Source organism: Panthera leo, chromosome E3, assembly GCF_018350215.1.
Source record: "Panthera leo isolate Ple1 chromosome E3, P.leo_Ple1_pat1.1, whole genome shotgun sequence".
NCBI lineage: Eukaryota > Metazoa > Chordata > Mammalia > Carnivora > Felidae > Panthera > Panthera leo.
In genome coordinates this window covers 15,327,005-15,333,226 of record NC_056694.1, presented here as the reverse complement: position 1 = coordinate 15,333,226, position 6,222 = coordinate 15,327,005, and positions in this window count along the sequence as shown.

The window sequence follows — 6,222 nt, the reverse complement described above, 5'->3', positions numbered from 1 at the left end:
CAACTCCATTTCTAGATATAGTACCCAAAAGAACTGAAAGTACGGATTCAAACAGATACTTGCTATATTATTAGGGCTGACCTAACCAGTACCAAAAGCTGGGTAGCTTAAACAACAGAAGGCCATTTTCGTACAATTCTGGAGGCCAGAAATGTGAGGTTATGGCGTCAGTAGGGTTGGACCTGAGGCGTCTCCTTGGTTTGTGGGTGGCCATCTTCTTCCCGTGTCTTCACATCATCTGCCTTCTGTATATGTCTACGTCCAAATTCCCTCTTCTTATAAGTACACCAGTCATACTAGATTAGGGTCCATCCTAAGGACCTTATTTTTTTTTTTTAATTTTTTTTTTTAACATTTTATTTATTTTTCAGACAGAGAGAGACAGAGCATGAACAGGGGAGGGTCAGAGAGAGGGAGACACAGAATCCGAAACAGGCTCCAGGCTCTGAGCTGTCAGCACAGAGCCTGACGCGGGGCTCGAACTCACGGACCGTGAGATCGTGACCTGAGCCGAAGTCGGACGCTCAACCGACTGAGCCACCCAGGCGCCCCCTAAGGACCTTACTTAAGATTGATTACACCTGTAAAGATCCTGTCCCTAACTAGAGTCACATTCTGAGGTGCTAGGGGTGAAGACTTCAACATAGGAATTTTTGTGGGGACACGATTTAGTTTGATGTTTACACACCAAGGCTCAGAGGAGCATTATTCACAACAGCCAAAAGGTTGATACAACTCAGATGGCCATCAACAGATGAATGGGTTAAAAAAATCGGGGTATCCCTGTAGTGGAAAAGATTCAGCCTTAAAAAGGAATGAAATTCTGATACGCAACGCATGGATAAACTTTGAAAACATTCTGCCGAGTGAAACAGACCAAGACGAAAGGTCAACTACTGTATGATTCCGTTTATGTCTGGTAACTAGAATAAGCAAAGATACAGAGACAGAAATCAGAACAGAAGGTACCAAGAGTTAAGCGGGAGGAGGAATGGACAGTTAGTGTTTATCGATACAGTGTTTCGGTTTGGGATGATAGGAAAGTTCAGGAAATGGATAGTGGTGATAGTTGCATAACATCGTGAATATAATTACTGCCACTGAATTGCACACTTACCGTGGCTAACGTGGCACATTTTGTGAAGTGTATTTTACCACAATTTAAACAATTTTTAAAATTAAAAAGAAGTGAAAGGAACTATACTTGATAAACAAGGGAAAATGAACCCAAGAAAAAGAAAACATGGAATCAGAAAAGAGAAAGTGTAGAATGCTACAGCCACTCTGGAAAATAGTTTGGCAGTTTCTTGTAAAACATATACTTACCTTCCAAACCAGCGATAGCACCCCGGGGCATTTATTCCAGAGAAATGAAAACTCCTGAACATACAAAAGCCTGTGCACAAACGTTAAAAGCAGCTTTATTTCGAATAACTTCAAGCCAGCGACGTTCCTTATGTTCTTTCACAGGTTAAACTCACTGTGGCACATACGTACAATGGAACACTACTCCGCATGTTAATACCTGCAACAGTTGGAGTGAAAAGCAATCCAGGCTCAAAAAGTTACATGCTGTATGATTCCATTTACATAGCATGGTTGAAATGAGAAAATTATGGACATGGGGGGAAATTAGTGGCTGCTAGTGGTGAGGGACAGGAGCGGAAGGCAGCCCGAGGGAGTTGCTTTGTGATGGTAGATCTTGATCTTGTGCTGTCTGTTGGTGATGGTTAAACATCACCAGGGCGACACCCTTGAATAGAGCCAGCTTCAACAGTAAGATGTCTCAGTGGTAGAACGAAGTCTAAGAATGACCGAGGAAGGAGATGTACAACTCCCAGCTGGCTGATTTGCACCCTCCTCCTTGTCACAAGTCATTTCTTTCCACTCCCCAATGGTACACTACAGTATTACCAATTTTTGGTAAACAATTAAAGTAGAACTTCGTCTCACACTATCATGAATATAATTCCTGATGGATTAAAGAGAAATATAAAGGAGCGCCTGGGAGGCTCAGTCAGTTAAGCGTCCGACTTCAGCTCAGGTCATAATCTCACGGTTCATGGGTCCAAGCCCTGTGTCGGACTTTGTGCTGACAGCTCAGAGCCTGGAGCCTGCTTTGGATTCTGTGTCTCCCTCTCTCTCTGCCTCTCCCACACTCATGCTCTCTCTCTCTCCCTCTCTCTCTCAAAAATAAATAAACATTAAAAAAAAAATTTTAAAAGAGAGACAAATATAAAAATATAAAATGGTAAAACAACCAGTGTAAAATATATGTAAATATTCCCTTTACCTTTTGTTGTTCTTAAAATGTTTTCATTTGCAGAATGCATATTCCATAAAGGTGGTTAAGTTGGGGAAGTTCATTCTATGTATAACATCAATTAAATATAAACACTATTAAATGTAAATGGATTATATCCTCCAACTCAAGGCATAGAGTGGCTTTCTGGATAAAAAGAAGGTGCTGCCTACAAATGACTCGATTCAGTTTGAAGAACACACATAGACTCAAAGCGAAAGGATGGGAACAGATATTTCATGCAAATAGAAACCAAAATAGAGACTTATATCATACAAAATAGACTTTAAGTAACAAGAGACAAAAAAATTCATTATATAATGATAAAGAGGTAAATTCACAAGAATATAACAATATATAATATGTAATACGCATATATATGTATATATGTATATATGCATCCAACATCAGAACATCTAAATATATTAAGCAAATACTAACAGATCTGAAGGGAGACATTGCCAACAATGCAACAATAGTAGGGGACTTGAAAACACTTTCAGGGCGCTTGCATGGTTCAGTCAGTTGAGCATCTGACTCTTGATTTCAGCTCAGGTCATGATCCCAGGGTTGTGGGATCGAGCACGCATTGGGCTCCATGCTGAGTGTGGAGCCTGCTTGGGATTTTCTCCCTCTCTCTCTCTCTCTCTCTCTCTGCCCCTCTCCCAACTTGTGTGTGCACGCTCTCTCTCTCTTTTTAAGTTTTATATATTTATTTTGAAAAGGCGGGGAGGTCAGAGAGAAAATCCCAGGCAGGCTCTGCACCATCAGTGCGGAGCCCAATGCGGGGCTCAAACTCCCAAACCATGAGATCATGACCTGAGCTGAAGTCAAATGCTTAACTGAGCCACCCCGGCGCCTCTCTCCCTCTCTCTCTCTCAGTCTCTGAGAGAGAGAGAAAAATTATTTAGCCATAAATAGAATCCTGCCATTTTCAACAACACGGACGGATCTTGAAGGCATTATTCTAACTGAAATAAATCAGACGAAGAGAGCCAAATATTGTATGATCTCACTTATATGTAGAATATTTTAAAGAAAAATCAACTCCTAGATACAGATGACAGATTGGTGGTTGCCACGGGCCGGGTGGGGAGGGAGGTTGGTGGGAGAAATGGGCAAAGGTGGTCAAAGGCCCAAACTTCCAGTTATAAGATAGATAAGTCTTGGGGATGTATCGTACAACATGGTGACTATAATTAACAATACCATATTGTATATTTGAAATTTGCTAAGAAAGTAAATCTTTAAGGTTCTCATCAAAAAAGGAAAATAAATTGTAACTATGTGTGGTGATGGATGTTAAACCCATTGTGGTAATCATTTCACAACATACACATTTATAAAATCATTATATTATGCACCTAAAACTAATACAACATAATATGTTCATTATTTCTCACTAAAAATTAAAAGCAAAAAAAAAAAAAAAAACCCTTCTGTGCAGCAAAGGAAACCATCAAGCCAATGAAAACTAACCTATGGAAAGGGAAAAAATATTTGGAAACTATATATCTAATAAGGTGCTAATAGCCAATATATATAAGATACTCCTACAACCCAACAGCAAAAACAAAAACAAAACTCAAATAATCTGATTTAAAAATGGGCAGAAACCCTGAATAGACATTTTTCCAAAGGAGACATACAAATGACCAATAGATATATGAAAATATGCGCAACATCAGTAATCATCAGGGAAATGCAAATCAAGACTTCAGTGAGATATCACCCCCACACCTGTGGGGATGATTGTAAAAAAAGATGAGAGATAACAGCATTAGTAAGTATGTGGAGAAAAGAGAACCTTCGTGCACCGTTGGTGGGAATTTAAACTGGTGCAGTCACTGTGGAAAACACTGTGGAGCTTCCTCAAAAATTAAAAATGCAGTTACTATTCGATCCCGCAATCCCACTTCTGTGTATAGACGTGGAAGGAGATGAAATCACAGGATCTCAAAGAGGTATCTGTACCCCCATGTCCGCTGAAGCATTATTCACAGTAGCCAAAGTTTGGAAACAACCTGTGACGGCTGACAGAGAATAGATACAGAAATGTAAAATTCAGCCATAGGAAAGAGGGAAATCCTGACAACATGGATGGGCATTAATGCTAAACGAAATAAATCAGAGAAAGACAAATACTGTACGATTTCACTTGTGGAATCTGTATGTGGAATCTAAAAAGGCTGAACTCATGGAAACGGAAGGCAAAACTGTGGTTGCCGGGGGCTGAGGGGTAGGAAATGGGGACATGTTGGTCAAAGGGTACAAACTTCCACTTACAAGAGGAGTGAAGTTCTGAGGGTCTAATGCACAGCATGGTGACTATAGTTAATAATTACTGTATTACCTACTTGAAAATTGCTAAGAAAGTAGATCTTAGAGGCTCCTGGGTCACTTAGGCAGTTGAGCATCCGACTCAATATGGGCTCAAGTCATGATCCCTGGGTCACGGGATCGAGCCCCACATTGGCTTCCACACTGAGCCTGGAGCCTGCTTAAGATTCTCTGTCTCTCTCCCTCTGCCCCTCTCCCTTGCTTGCGTGTGCTCTCTCTCTCTCAAATTAATTAAATTAAATTAAATTAAATTAAAATCTTAAATGTTCTCACCAAAAAAAAAAAAATTAAATTAAAAAGGTAATTGTGTGAGGCCATGGATGTATTAACTAACCATTTTGTGGTAATCATTTTGCAACATAAGTGTGTATTTTTTTTTTAATTTTTTTAAATGTTTATTTATTTTTGAGACAGAGAGAGACAGAGCATGAACAGGGGAGGGTCAGAGAAAGAGGGAGACACAGAATCCAAAACAGGCTCCAGGCTCTGAGCGGTCAGCACAGAGCCCGACGCGGGGCTCGAACTCACGGACCGCGAGATCATGACCTGAGCTGAAGTCAGACACCCAACCGACCGAGCCACCCAGGCGCCCCAACATAAGTGTGTATTAAATCATGTTGTACACCTTAAGCTTACCAATGTTATATGTCAATTCTATCACAATAAAGTTGGGGGTGGGGGAAGAAGAAAGACAAATTACCAATACAAATATGAAAGAAAACGGAAGTACTTTTTCAAATAAGAAACTTTAAAACATTTTAACCATTTAAAAATTCACAAACGCGGGTGGCTGGGTGGCTCAGTCGGTTGAGTGTTTGACTTCGGCTCAGATCATGATCTCGTGGATCGTGAGTGTGAGCCCCGCACTGGGCTCGCTGCTGTTAGCTCAGACCCCACTTGGGATCCACTACCCCCCTTTCTCTCCCCCTCCCCGCTTGCACTCTCTCAAAAATAAATAAACATTGTTTTAAATGCACAAAGGACATGAACAAACAATTCACCATTTAGACTCACCAATAGACAGCAACAGATGAAAATTTCAACCCCATTAGTAATCAGAGATGTAAAATAATTTAATAACGTGTTTTTTTGCCTGTCAAATTGGCAAAAGTGAAATTTTATAACGTTTTAGGACTATGAATGTACAGAGAAATGTGCCTCACTGATGGAAGCACAGATTATAAAATTTCCAGATGGCCAATCAGCACGATGTGTCAGAGCCTTAAAACTCTTTTTACTTTTGGGCACCTGGATGGCTCCATAGATTGAGCGACCAACTCTTGATTTTGGCTCATAATCCCAGGGTTGTGGGATTGATCCCCTCATCAGGCTCCACGCTGAGTGTGGAGCCTGTTTAAGCTTCTCTCTTTTTCCTTCTGCCCCTCTACCCTGCTTGCCTACTCTCTTTCCCTCTAAAATGAAAAAATATACGGGCGCCTGGGTGGCTCAGTCGGTTGAGCCTCCGGCTTAGGCTCAGGTCATGATCTCAAGGTTTGTGAGTTCAAGCCCCGCAGTTGGGCTCTGTGCTGACAGCTCAGAGCCTGGAGCCTGTTTCAGATTCTGTGTCCCCCTCTCTCTCC